The 14251-nt window shown below is 40.2% G+C and overlaps 1 protein-coding gene across 5 annotated transcripts in view; it reads left to right on the forward strand.

Moving 5' to 3' along the window:
• Window positions 1-1986: 1986 nt before the first annotated feature.
• Window positions 1987-14251, forward strand: part of PCM1 (pericentriolar material 1) — a 90919-nt gene continuing 78654 nt past the window's right edge. The window contains exons 1-2 of one of the 5 annotated variants that reach the window (XM_053578357.1): window positions 1987-2295; window positions 4070-4136. The gene's annotated coding sequence lies outside the window, so the exon portion shown is untranslated. Of the gene's footprint in view, window positions 2296-4066; window positions 4137-14251 lie in introns of all 5 variants that reach the window. The other 4 variants (XM_053578358.1, XM_053578359.1, XM_053578354.1 and 1 more) reach the window with 4 other exon arrangements.

The following is a 14251-nucleotide window of genomic DNA, read 5'->3' on the forward strand; positions in this document are numbered from 1 at the left end:
CGACAATTTGTCATGCTTTTTAATTCACTCGAATTGTTCTAATGCAACAGTTTTCTCTACGTGTTTCCTTATATAATAATAAAAAAATTCTTCCAAAAACTCTACCACTTGGAACTGCTACAACTTTGATTTAACCTTTCATTTGTAAAGTAAGTCACATGTAGAACCAGCCTCTTCAGAGTACTTACGAAGATTAAGAAAATCACAATAGCTGAAGTGCTTAATACTATGGCTGGTATAAAATAAACGTGAAGTTTTAAAAATCCTTTTAAAGTAAGCAATATTATTTCTTCTTCTTCATTTCATAGATGGGGCAATTGAGGCTCAGAAAGGTTAAGTAACTTGTTCAAGATCTTAAAGCGGTGGAATGAGGATAGGGCATCCTGGACTACAAACAACACCCCACAGGTGGCTACCACAGCAATTTTTCTTATAATACACAATTTCTTTAGCTCACATCCCATTTCCCCATCCTTGACTAAAATATGAGCTCTTCAAGAGCAGTGACTAAGTTTTTGTACCTCAGTGCTTAGTGATAGACAACACAGAATGTAAAAAAAGAAAAAAGAAGGGCAGCGCCTGTGGCTCAAGGAGTAGGGCGCTGGTCCCATATGCCGGAGGTGGCGGGTTCAAACCCAGCCCCGGCCAAAAAACCACAAAAACAAAACAAAAAAAAAAAAAAATGAGTTTTGGGCGGTGCCTGTGGCTCAGTCAGTAAGGCGCCGGCCCCATATACCGAGGGTGGCAGGTTCAAACCCGGCCCCGGCTGAACTGCAACCAAAAAATAGCCGGGCGTTGTGGTGGGCGCCTGTAGTCCCAGCTACTCGGGAGGCTGAGGCAAGAGAATCGCTTAAGCCCAGGAGTTGGAGGTTGCTGTGAGCTGTGTGAGGCCACGGCACTCTACCGAGGGCCATAAAGTGAGACTCTGTCTCTACAAAAAAAAAAAAAAAAGAAAAAAGAAAAGAAAAATTTTACATGTGAGTGGTAGTGTCAAGAATCAACTGCACTGCTCACTCAACCTAGAAAAAGGAGCAAACTGCAGTGGGCTGGAAGAGCTTTATTTATCTAAATTGTGTACTAAGATGCAGTTATATTAATTGTTCTCGAACAATTCCTGTTGGTAATTGAGAACAATTTGTTTTGGTCTTTGGTGGAACCCAGAAGCCCATTCTTTATTCCTCCCCTCAAACTCACCCTAAAATTAACGAACTGTCTAAAAATAGAATTGCACTCAACCAAAACTGACAGAGGCTTTAACTTTTCAGCCGGTCACACTTTAGACACCAATTGTCACTTTACCAAATTGTTTGTTTCAAACGGAGGGAAGCTCAATCTTAATAGAGCCGCTAACCTAGAAGTATAAATAAAAGGGGAAATCGGAGACAATTAAATTCTGATTAAGATCATTCGGTTACTCTAAGAAAAAAGGCATTAATCAAAAAGGGCGTTAATAATTAACAATATCTACGATTCTCCCACCGACTAGCTATATATGACGTTTGGGAAATTGTTTAATTTCCGTGGATTTACTTTACGTGTAAAATTTATGTAAAATTAGAAGGCTGGACTAGATTACAACGCCTCTTTTGTTTCCCTGCCTTCGTAACCGGGATGTGGGTGGACAGGGGATGGCAGAGCAACCCCAGCCTTAGCTGCCCCTTCTGGCACCAACCGGAGCCGACACCCCCACGGGAAGCCAGACCGCCCCCGCTCCCTCCCCAGCGGCCGAGGGGAGGTCACCCACTTCCGCACAGGCCTTAAGTCTTTGCTTCCGCGGTCAGCGCCAGCACCGCGCAGCATGCTGGGATCTGTAGTCCTCCACCGCGCGGGGTGATGGGAGCCTGGCGAGCGTTTAATAACCCGAGCTCGCGCTAGCATTCTGGTATATGTAGTCTCGGGCCGTGCGTTCGTGTATCCGGTTCCGGCAGTGACACCACAGACTTCGGTGGGTCACATGACTCGAGCCTAGAGCGTCGATCGCACTGCGGTTCGCGCCCGGCGAGTTCTCGCCCCCGCGCGGCCGTTGCCGCGGAGACGGCGCATGTCTCCCGGCGCGTTGCCCCCTCTGCAGTCCCCCGCCCCTCTTCTCCCACCACAATGAGATCCTAAGATGGCGCTGGCTGCGGCGGTTGGCGCCGAGTAACTGAGGTGGGAAAGGCGGCCATTGGGCCCTACGCAGCCAGAGAGCGTGTGGACCTCTCTGCTGCGGTCTCAAGGGGAGGCCGGCTGCTAGGGGCGGGTCGCGGGGGCTGACGGCCACTCCGCCCTTGACCGGAGAGGCAGCTTCGTTTACAGGTAATGCCTGCGCGTCCCCAACCTTGGCAACCGCGGGCAGCGCGCCCCGGGGGCGGGAGCGTAACACGTCTCTGGGACACCCGATGATGTGGGACGCTGGCCTCGGGCCCACGCCGCCGCTGTAGGCTCCTGGTCTTCGCGCTGCCCGCTTCACGTCCCCGCGGGGCCGAGCGACGCGACCTCCCCGGTGAGCCTCCGGGGACGCGTTGGCCACTGCAGAATTCCCCTCCTGGCTCCCCGTCCCTCTCTGGGCCTGGGGAGGAGGCCGGCCTGCGTCCCCGGAGCCCCGGGAATGTCCCTGGCGGGTGGAGGCGGCGGAGCGGGGGGCTCTAGTTTGGGTGCCCGGGACACGGGTTCGACTTCTCAAAGAAAGAGGCCTGGGTGGCCACAGCCCCCGTGGCCGCGCTCCCTCAAATTTCACTTTGTGGGGCTCTAGATGTCCAGAATTTTGGATGGACAGGGGCGGGTGTGGAGCGAGGCGACTCTTGTGAGTTTAACTTGGGCAGTGAGCTGCAGGGTTTCTGCTGTCTCCTGTTTTCTTGGAGCCAAAGGGCCGGGGTAGGCGTTCCTGCCTTGGGTAAAGGGGTGGTTGATAACTTGGAGAAGGGACTGTTCATTGAATAGTTCTCCCCCACTGGCCTCCCCCCCATGCCTCCCTGCAGCTCTAGTTAGAACGGGCCTAGGATGGGGAAAACCAAGTGCCAGGTGGGATTCGGGTAGCGCAGCCTGCTTTGCAGAATCTACTGGTGTTGGGGGATTAGGTTTTAGGCCCCGCCAGGAAGCCCGCCTGGTGGTGCGAACTTTCCATCCGGTGGCCCCACTCCAGGCCCCGCTCCCTGGGAGCTTGTCTGATTTTTTTTTTTTTTTTCTGGTTAGAGTTCTGTGTCTTGTGCCTTGTGGGTGACGGATCGAGTTCGCGCTCTAGAAGAAGCAGGCTTTCTGGGCGCCCCTACCACCTCCGCCCCACAGTCGCTCTCCAGACTCCGCCTTCTGGCGTTCTCTGGTTACAGAGTGGGTGGTGTGGCGCTTCGGGTGCACCTGCTCCTTTCTTTCCCTATCACCTTCCTGGTGAGGGCCACCAAGCACCCGTACAATATTGAGGTTTTGAACTGAAGGTAAACATTGTGTTCATATAGTGACCAGCGTCTTTTGTTATGAAGCCCAGTAGCTAGATTGTAAATAAGCAAACTTTTTGTTTTAATCATCAGGCATACAAAGTTCTTAGATAGTTTGAGTGATGGAAGTTATTGACTTGATAATCAAAAAAAGTAAACTTCGGCATGGATTTTTAAGGTATTATTAGAGTTAATTATTTTCATTATACTATTCTAATGTAGGTATAAAGATAACACTGGTAGAATTTTAGAAGTTTGGGGAATTTAAAGATATATGTATATCACATTTTCTGAGAAGATTGAGGTAATTTGGGTTTAAAATGTTGATAAAATGTATTCTTCCTCTTTTTTGATTTTTCTAAACGTGTTTTAGACAGGGGTGTACAACCTTTTGTCTCTGGGGCACGTAAGAACAGTCGTCTGGACCACAAATTAAATACGCAAACACTAATGAAAGCTGATGAGCAAAAAAAAAAAGTCCATGCATACTTTTCATGATTATCTGACACCACAGATAAGCAAAAAAAGTCCTCACAAAATCAGTATGTGGGCCGCAGGGTTGGACACCCCCGTTTTAGAACATAAAGTGTTTGTTATCCTGTACTTCATAGTGCAAGTAAAGACTTTACTAAAGTGATTTTTTAAAAAATCCTAAGCAGGCAACAGCTTTGAAGTGTGGAGCAGGAGGAGAGCCCTTTCTAAGCTGCAAAACTAGTTTCTAAACAGGTAACTAAACACCATTATTTATATCTGTATGTGTGTGTATATGTATATACATGTATATAGTTGTCCTTTGCATTATAGTTGAAGATTCTGATGGAGACTGCTATCAAAGTCACGTGCATGACTGCGGGTCCTCTCCACTTAGTGAACAAACATTCTGGGTTTGCTGCCCTGTTTGGCATCCACTTTGGTCTGCCTTCACACATTTGTTAGAAAAGAACTATGCCATTCCTAATTATTAATTACTAGAAGGATTATGTAGTATCTCTTGAAATTTGACTTCTCAGAATTTCTTTAGCCCATTGGAGTTTGAATTTGTCATGTAACAACTGTTTGAATAGCCTCTTTTCCATTTAATCTAAAGTTACCTGCAATGTTTCTATTAATTGGTTTTTTTTTTAAACGTAATCAATATAGATTTATTTCATGAGATATCTTATATTAATTGGTTGTTTATTTTTTATTCATGAATTCCTCTACTTTAACTGAAGTTGTTTTAGTTGTCTAAAATTGCTTTTTTTTTTTTGGAGACAGAGTCTCTGTGCCCTGGGTAGAGTGCCATGGCACTCAGCTCACAGCAACCTCAGACTTTTAAAAAACTAGAAAGTGGGCTCAAGCAATCCCCTTGCCCCAGCCTCCTGAGTAGATGGGACTATAGCCTCCTAATCACAGTGCTTGGCTAGTTTTTCTGTTTTTAGAGATGGAATCTCCCTCTTGCTCAGGCTGGTCTTGAACTCCTTGAGCTCAGGCTATCCACATGCCTCAGCCTCCGAGTGTGCTAGGATTACAAAACGGGATGGGCATGAGCAACCACGCCCAGCCTGTCTAAAATTACTTTAAACGTTAGTTTCTGGGCATAGTGCATTGTCATATGGTGGTTGCATAAAGGTATTTTCCCAGCTACTTGAGAAGCTGAGCCCAGGACTTTGAGGTTGCAGTAGAGCTGTGATGACCCTACTACACTCCAGCCTGTGCAGCAGTGTGAGACTGCTAAAGAAAGGAAGAAAGAGAGAGAGAAATAAATGTGCCTCGGCGCCTGTAGCTCAGCAGCTAGGGCGCCAGCCACATACACTGGAGCTGGCAGGTTCAAACCTGGCCTGGGCCTGCTAAAGAACAATGACAACTGCAACCAAAAAAATAGCTGGGTGTTGTGGTGGGCGTCTGTGGTCCCAGCTATTTGGGAGGCTGAGACAAGAGAATTGCTTAAGCCCAAGAGTTTGAGGTTGCTGTGAGCTGTGATGCCATGGCACTCTACCCAGGGCAACATAGTGAGACTCTGTCTCAAAAAGAAAGAAAGAAATGTGAGAATTGGAATAAATTTTATTAACAGCATTTAAAAACTGTTCTTTTAAAAAATAAACTTCAGAATTTGAATTTAATTCTGTTAAAATTTTCAGAAAGTCTGTTTTCAAAGTTTGTTTCGTATGTGTCTTGCTTTCTACAGAAGCAGACAGATTTTTAGCTCCCCTGTGAAGACCTGAAACGAGACTCATCAGAAAATAAGGCTTGGTGCCTGTGGCTCAAGTGGCTAAGGCGCCAACCACATACACCTGAGCTGTCAGGTTCCAATGCAGCCCGGCCCTGCCAAACAATAATGAGGGCTGCAACAAAAAAATAGCCCAGCATTGTGGCAGGCACCTGTAGTTCCAGCTACTTGGGAGGCGGAGGCAGGAAAATTGCTTGAGCTCAGGAGTTGGAGGTTGCTGTGAGCTGTGATTCTATGGCACTCTACCCAAGGTGACAGCTCGAGGCTCTGTCTCAAAAAAAAAAAAAAAAAAAAAAATGGATGGTGATTTATATCTTTTTTTGGCCGGGGCTGGGTTTGAACCCTCCACCTCTGGCATATGGGACCGGCGCCCTACTCCTCAAGCCACAGGCGCCGCCCGGTGATTTATATCTTAATTGTAATTCTCAGTGTTTTTGTTTTGTTTTTTAAAATGGAACACTATAACAAAATAAGACAAGAAATATGGAACTCAGGAAGTCAAATGTGAGTGTGAATATTAGAGCTTTTAACTTGAGTGATCACTGTAAAATAGACATTAGTAAATGAAAAAATTGTAGAATCAGTTATAGTCATCTTTTTAGCAAATTATTCTACATAGCAGGAATAAAAAATATTGAGTAATTGAGTTAACCAACATTGGAAGACTTGGTTTTTTGCAGTAGGGTTTGGCCATTTGTTCCTGAAGGAGGCTTTTTAAAAACTAGAAAGTGGTCTTTCTCCACTTACGGAGACTGACCCGACTAACTGGTCAGATAGCTGACCTGTTCCTCTCTCTCTGGAATGTATTTTCACTTTATGTAATTTCTTTCTTTTCTTTCTTTCTTTCTTTTATGTGATAAACTGTAAAATTTCAAAACATAAAAAATAAAAACTAGAAAGGGTGTGGGATAATTATATTAGGGAATTCAGTAAGAACTCAGCAAGAGATCCATAGCAATATACTTACTTTCATGAATTTAATTGAGTGTCTACAATGTGCTATGTAATAACTACAACATACTAGAGATATGGCAGTGAGCAAAACAAAGTACCTTACCTCATGGAGTAAACTTAGATTTTGAAAATGTGTGTGTGTGTAGTATAGTCCGTTTGTATAGTAGACAGAGTTTGTGCCATTTTATGACTATTTCCACGTTGTTTTGACAGTTTGAGAGTAGAAGCAGAGAACAGAGAAAGCAGGTGGTAGAGTTTATCCAGAATTAAGTGGATGAGTGGGCAAATAGGTGGGAAAGTGGAAAATTACTTACTTGGGTTTGGGTTTGAGTAAGGAAGCAAGTTATTAAGAGATTCAAGGAGAAAGAACTGATCCAGGGACTGGTAGTATCTGATAGAGCCAAGAGCAGGTTCTGTAGGAATAAGGATGTGGGAAAAGTAGAATGCAAGAACTTATGATCAAAAAGATGAATTTCAGAAGTTCCAGATCTTGAACAAATTACCAGTTCAGAATGAAAAAAAAGTATTGGAATAGAGAAGATGAGGTGGACGTTGAAATGGAGGCCATAGTCTTAGAGAAATCCTTGCAAACGTTCAGGTCATGAAAGCCGGAACTAAAGGGGAGACAGACTGAAAGCATGTGCTAGTTGTCATCAAGAAGAATGGAAGACTGTCTTGGGTAGATAGTTCCAGAGATGGTTGAGTGATTTAATCCTGTTTAAGAAATAATATCTAACATTTAAAGATTTTAGGAAAATAATTTTTTTATTGATTCCTTCGTTGCTTTTGTGTCTTCTTTACCTTGTATTCTTATTTTAAGGATAAAATTTAGTCATAGGCATTTTATAGTAGTTAATGCAGTGATAGTCTACTTGGACATATGTAATACTTCTCTTTATATATAGTAAGAATCCTATAACAGGATTTTCTTTACAAAGAGCAGTCACTGAAAGTAGCTTAAAATTCCCATAATGAATTTTCATTTTATATTAAAAGATAAAGAAGTCCAATAAGGGCTTGGCATCTAGCTCAGTGAGTAGGGCACTGGCCGTATACACCAAAGCTAGCGAGTTTGAGCCTGGCGCAGTCTTGTTAAACAACAATGACAACTGCAACTAAAAAAAAAAAATAGCCGGGCATTGTGACAGGCGCCGGTAGTCCCAGCCACTTGGGAGACTGAGGCAAGAGAATCACTTAAGCCCAAGAGTTTGAAGTTGCTGTGAGCTGTGACGCCATGGCATTCTATTGAGGGCAAGGTAGTGAGACTGTCTCAAAAAATAAAAAAAGAAACCCTGTAAGGCTGTCAAAAATAGCTAAATGAGACTTGGAAGTAATAGTTTCAGCTTTTTTCAGTGGGATATAGAATGATTAGAAGTAGAAAGAATGTTGAAAGTAGAAGAATTTTGTTTTTATCTCCATTCAGCTGCCCATGCTATCATCCAGCATCTGTGTCAGTTGTTTTCTAATAGCTTCTGCTTTTTAGTTTTACTGTCTTTTTATTAAGCCTGTCTGGCAAAACGCCATCCTTGGGTGGATTCAGTGGAGTGTTTCTGTTGAGGCTTATGAGCATTGGTGGGAAAAAATATTTGTAGTGCATGTTGGTGATATCAGTGAAGAGGCCCTTAGTGCTGCCCACAGTCCTCCCTTTCCTGCTCTTCTGAATCTCTTGGATGCTGCCATCTCGCCCTTTCACGTTAAATGTACGGTTCTTCCTGCTTTACATCACGTATAAGTTAACTCCCTTAACTTTTTACTACCAAATCTGCTCATGAATCTCCAACCCATTCTTTCCTTTCCTTCTCCGCTTCTGTTTCAGTGAAAGAAGTGTTCCTTTTCCTGTTTACAGCTAATCGCTTTTCTTTTCCCCTGAGTCCCAGTGGCTTCCACTTTCTCAGACACCACATGCTATTTGCATATCTCCTTTCTCTTATGCATTTTTTGTCCCTCTTCCCCAAAAATTTTAAACATTCTCAAGGTACTTCCATTTTAATAAAGCTTTCTTCTCTGCTTGCTTCCCTTTGTAGGCTGATTCCTTAAAAATATTACCTTAAAAATGTTTTTCCCCCCTGCCTCTCAATAATAATAAAGCATTCGGTTTGTGGTACTGACGCCCACCACCTCTACTGAAATTTCTTATCTTGCTGAATCCAAGTGGACGCCTTTCAGTACTTCCCTAATTGACAAGGTAACATTTGGTTTCGTATTATACCTTCCTCAATACACTTCTCCCCTCTTGGCACCCTCTCCTGGTTTCCTTCTACTTTTCTTTTATACGTTCTTGGTGTCCTTTTCCTCTGCCCGTTTAATGCGAGGTCTTTTAAGATGTATCTTCTCTTTTTGTCTTCTCGGTGAGCCCTCTGTCCCAGTCAAGTACTTTTATGAGATGATGAATTGCAGGTCTTTCTCCAGCCCATATTTCTCTTGAAAGATAGATCAGTGTTTGTCTACTAGACAGATGTAATTAGGTGTACCATAGGTACCTTCCACCCGATATTTCTAAAACTGAACTTCCATTCGCTTCTCTCAACAATTAAAATTTGTTCCTTTTCTAATCACTTTGCCTGTGTCATCACATACCCAGTTACCCAGCTATAAACCTCAAATACATCCTTTAACTCCTTAGTTCCTCATCTTCCACATCCTAATATAGTAGTCTCCCCTTTTCCACTGGGGATACCTTCCAAAGACACCCCCATAGATGGGATGTCTGAAACCACAGATAGCACTGAACCCTGAATATGTGGGTCATTACAAAAGTTTCGAGACACACACAAAAATCAAGAAATGTAAAATCCGCATAGATGCAAACAAGTGAAGCCCTTCTAGCAACACCGATAAGCTGAGCAAGCTGAGATGTACACGGGTGAAGCAGAAGGGACCATGTTGACTGTGTTTCTTGGAAATGAAATAATGGACAGTCTGTCTCAAAACTTTAGTAGTGACTAAAGTATGTTTAGTATGTTTTTTCCTATATGTGCATTCCTACGATGAAGTTTAATTTATAAATTAGGCACAGAAGAGATTAAGAATAACTTAGAACAGAACTATTATAACAACATAATGTAATAAAAGTGAAATGAATGTGGTTTTCCTCGGTCTCAAAGTATCACATGGTACTGTACTTACGTGCCTGTTTTCCAGTCATGGTTGATTGGAGTAACTGAAATCCTAAGAGAGCAAAGCCTGGAATAAGGGAATACTGCTGTAGTTATCAAGTTCTATTAATTCTGCCGTAGAAATCTTTCTTGAATTGATCTTCTCTACATCTCTACTCTATTGATTACTGAAAGTCTTTCAGTGCTTATAAATATTAGAAGAAAATACTAAATAGTAGACACTTATATTAATGTGTCTATACAATAAAATGTAGAAAGCAGAGATCCTATGTTATTTATGGTGACTTTCAGGTGGTTAGAGAGATTGCCATGAAGAACAGAGAAGTGACTTGCCATTATTTTCCACCTCTTACACAGGGAAATGTTTATTGACTCAGAGAAATCTTGTAAATGTTCATATATTGAGAATTGATCCTCATACACCTTTTTCTTTAGCTTTGTACTAGTAATTTGACTTAAATAGGGTACCTTTTAAATACATTTGGTACCATAATTTTTAGTTTTTTAGACTTGTTATAGTTTAATGGAAGATCAGTTGTATCATAAAAAAAAGTGATTATCAAAATTTAAAATGTTTGACATAATATTCAAAGAAAAGTAAAAATACAAATAAATTATTTTTACTTACTGAATATGAAGTACAACTTTAATGTTCTACATTGAAAAGAACCTGAGTAGAACGAGACTAACCTACTGATGAAATGAAAATCAGTATAACTCTTTGAAAGACAGTTTCAAAGAGGCCAGTAATTAGAATTTTGGAATTAAGTAAGTAGAGTTTAAATAATGATTAAAAGGATAGCCATATCATTGCCTTTATATAAGAAAATAAAGGTAATTTAGATATATAATGATAAAGACTCATAAGATAATGTGATGACAGTCCTTACAATAGTATGTCAGGGAGCCGTTGCAATTATATTATGAATTAAATATCATAATGTATGTATTTAATGTTCTGACATTATTTTTAGGTTATTAACTATTCGACCTCCTGTGGTAATCACAGTGTGATAGTGGACATATTGTTTATTTTATTAATTTAATAGACAAGATTTTATTTAGTAAATGTTCTTTTTAAAAGATTTAAAAATACTATATTTTATCTTTTTTTCCCAAAGTAATTATAGTATACAGTTTTTCATTTGCTTTAGAAACTTAATAATGTTCAAAGTCATTGGCTTATAAATTGATCTTGAAAATAAGCTCTGTGTTTTAGAGGAAATTTATCATAAAAATATAATGTAAGTCATATTTTGTCCGTGTTCTTGTTGTTGTTGTTTTTAGTTTGGCTGGGGCCGGGTTCGAACTCGCCACCCTTGTTATATGGGGCTGGTGCCCTACTCACTGAGCCACAGGCGCCACCCAATTTCTCCGTGTTCTTAATGAATTGTGACTTTATAATTTGATAGAAAATATTACGTATTCTTTTTTAACATAAAAATGATATGTAAGATTTTTTGCTTACCTATCAATTTTTCCTTCTAATTTACATTTTAAAATGTTATGACTTTAAATATGGTATCACTATTGCATGTCTGGTTTTTTACTTTAATACTTTATATAGGTCATTACATCTAGAGAGCAGTGATTGTGAAATGTTTCATATAAATGAGTTATTTTTTTTTTGTAGAGACAGAGTCTCACTTTATGGCCCTCAGTAGAGTGCTGTGGCCTCACACAGCTCACAGCAACCTCCAACTCCTGGGCTTAAGCGGTTCTCTTGCCTCAGCCTTCCAAGTAGCTGGGACTATAGGCGCCCGCCACAACGCCCGGCTATAAATGAGTTATTTTATTTTATTGGTTTTTTTAAGTTTTAAAATTACTGTATTATTAAAATTATTTCTAATATAAAAAGTAATGTATACTTGCTAAAAACATATGAGGTGGAGAAAAAAGAGAACACTCATCACATTCCTACTCTGTTACCAGTAATTGCTTTCATGAAAATATTTGGGTATATTTTCTTAGTTTTCTGTTTTAAAGAATCTGTATGCAATTTCCATATTGTGCTTTTCTTTTTTCTGTTGTATGACTTTTTCCATGTTATAAGGACAGGCAGTATAGTCCAGCCTTTATAATTGTTTCGAAGAGTACTTAGTGTTCTACCCAGTGGGCACAGGACCTAATAGCATTCAATTGTCATTTGACATTTTGGTGCTTTTTTTTTTTTTTTTTCAGTTTATCACAACCATGGCATAATAAACAATTTCATTAGAGTTTTTGCTCCCTTGTTTAAGGTTTTTTTTTCTTAAGTTAGATATGGAGAAAGAGAATTACTGAGTCAAAAACTCAGTTTTAGTTCTTGTAGTATTGTCAAAATGCTTTCCAGAAAAGTTCTATGAGTTTGCATTCTCACCATAGTGTCTGAGAGTTCTAGTTTCCCTTTACTGATGTGAGGATTAGGTAATAGGTAATTTGTATAAAATTTATCAAATTTAATACTACCTTATTTTTGCAGCTAAACTTCATATATTCTTATTATTTTGTTTGGTAGTTTTTTTCCTTTTAAAAATAAATTTTCAAAGTTAATTTTCCTTTTGAAAATTAACCTGTTTGAGGTTAATTTTGCCTATTTTTTAAAACAAATTCTTTATACCTATGTAATCAAGGTGTTAACTGTATACTTTGTATTGCTTTCAGATTTTCCCCTCAGTTTGTCATTTAATGTTTATTTACTTCTGTGTGAGCAAAATCTGTTGAACTTTTCCTTTATGTTCTAAATTTAGTAAGATCTCTGTTTTTAAGTCCATTCTATTTTCTTGTTTGTTTTTTTTAAAGCTCATTTATTTGACTTAAAAATACCTATTTTTAACTTACGTAATATTTTGGATTATAAGGTAACCTTTCTCAGTTGGGAGAGATTAAGTTTTAATGCTAAAGCATCGTTTGTTTACTGCTAATTAACTTCTGTGTGTCTCAGATAGTGCTGGATATTATATACTGTCTCTGGGAAAACTGAAAAATAGTGACTTATCATTTTTCTACGACTGAGATGAATACTAGTTAAGGAAAAACTGTTAAACCTTTAAATAAATCTTTTTTGATATTAGTAAATCATCCCATCAATTGAACACTCCTACATCATGTAATTGTGAGAAGTAAATTGTATAATGGACATAGACTATTCAGTGTAGTGCTCAGATAGTAAGCAAAAGAAATGTTAGCTATGATTAATTTTTAAATATTCTGTAATTTTTTTTTTTTGAGACAGTCTCATTGGGTCACCCTCGGTAGAGTTCTGTGCTGTCACAGCTCACAGCAACGTAAAACTCTTGGGCTTAAGCAATTGTCTTGCCTCAGCCTCCCAAGTAGCTAGGACTACAGGCACCTGCCACAATGTCTGGCTATTTTTTTGTTGCAGTTGCCATTGTTTTAGCTGGCTCAGGCCAGGTTTGAACCTGTCAGCCTTGGTGTATGTGGCTGATGTTATAACCACTCTATAGGCGCCAAGCCTATGTAATTAATTTTTAAATATTTCAGCCCAGTAATTTTTTTCTTGGGCTAGTACTAATTTAACCATTTAGACAGGATGGTTAAAACTTGACTAATTTTTCTACCCTTCTGATCTCTCTGATGTTACTCTTGGTTTTATCTTTAAGATGTTAAAATTTTGTTCTGGTTTATTCTTCCAGATGAATTTTAGAATCATTTTGTCAGTACCAAGAATAATCACACAAAGGTTCTCTGGTGCATGGGAAGAGTTAGGATCTTAGAATCAAAGCAACTATTTGTATTCTTTGCCATTTTTAGCTGAATGATCTTGGCAAAAATATCTCTTTTGAATGTTAATATTTTTATTTACAGTTTAATGGCTTTCTCTGCTCCTGGAATTTTGGATAAAATGATCTCAACCTCTCCTCCTTCACCTAATCCCTTTCAGCCTGTACAATTCCACTGCAGGTGAAAAATCCAAAGTCTTCTCCACAAAGTTATGTAGAAATCTTATCTGAACCACTGCTTCCACCCTTGGCTGCTTCTGTTTTTTGTCTCTTTTGTCTTAGGTATGCATTTCATCCCTTTTCTTGATTTTCACAAAAAGCCCACTTATTTTTTGTGGGGGAGGATTTGAGTTGGGTAGTCTTTACTGAGATTTAGGGAAAGATATGAGGGTAGTAGTAATGCTTATTAAAGTAGAGTAATAAGCATCACCCGCCACAACGCCCAGCTATTTTTTGTTGCAGTTTGGCCGGGGCCGGGTTTGAACCCACCACTCTCGGTACATGGAGCCGGCACCCTACCCACTGAGCCACAGGCGCCGCCCAAGTATCACTGTTCTTTTTTTTTTTTTTTTCCTTTGCAGTTTTTGGCTGAGGCTGGGTTTGAACCCGCCACCTCCGGCATATGGGGCCAGTGCTCTACTCCTCTGAGCCACAGGCGCTGCCCCCAAGTATCACTATTCTTAAAATGTCTTTTAGCGACTGTACTCTTGGACTTCATTGGCCCTTCATCCCACCTGTTCCTGCTTCTTTCTCCCCACATTCTCATTGTCTTGTTTACACATGTGGTATACTTTCCTTCCTGTTAAAACCAAAACATTGCCTTTGTTTCATGCAGAGCAA

Source organism: Nycticebus coucang, chromosome 24 (genome assembly GCF_027406575.1).
Source record: "Nycticebus coucang isolate mNycCou1 chromosome 24, mNycCou1.pri, whole genome shotgun sequence".
NCBI classification, from domain to species: domain Eukaryota; kingdom Metazoa; phylum Chordata; class Mammalia; order Primates; family Lorisidae; genus Nycticebus; species Nycticebus coucang.